Here is a 633-nt window from a genome sequence, read left to right on the forward strand (position 1 = left end):
TTGAGCAAGGCCCTTAACCCGTATCTGCTCACTCGTATAAATGAGATGATAGTAAGTCATTCTGAAAAAGAGTGTTATGCCGTAAATGTAATGTTTGTCAGTCTTTTTGTTTCACAATCTGAAGCGGCATTCACTTTCTGGAGAATGTAAATGTCGCTTCAGATTGTGAAATAAAAAGACTGTCCCTGCAGGAGAGTCTCGCGATTGAAAAAAAAAAAACATATCAGGATTCCTAGTGCATCAGTAATCGTGCAGTCATCATACGACTGAGAAAGATCATCAGCAACCCGAGCAAGTATTCAGGGCAGGTTTAAGCCTGCAAAAGAAAAATCTATGATATTGAACATTTTTTTCTTTTCCCTGCTCGGTCTGTATACACTGCACATGATTTCACCTTTTTGAAATTCAGGTCCTGAAAATTGAAGTATAAATAAAATCGGTAGCAAAAAAATATCATGTCTGTTAATATTATATAATGGAAATATAGGAAACATATGTAGAAAGCACACACATATGCAGTGTAAATAAGTCTGACAACCAAAACAATCCAAAACTTTTGCAAGATAGAACAAAATGTTGAAAATGTAATTTTTGTCTGTCTCGTCTTTCTGTCTGTATTTCTATGTCTGACTG

The sequence above is a fragment of the Silurus meridionalis genome, chromosome 2 (assembly GCF_014805685.1).
Source record: "Silurus meridionalis isolate SWU-2019-XX chromosome 2, ASM1480568v1, whole genome shotgun sequence".
Classification (NCBI taxonomy): Eukaryota; Metazoa; Chordata; class Actinopteri; order Siluriformes; family Siluridae; genus Silurus; species Silurus meridionalis.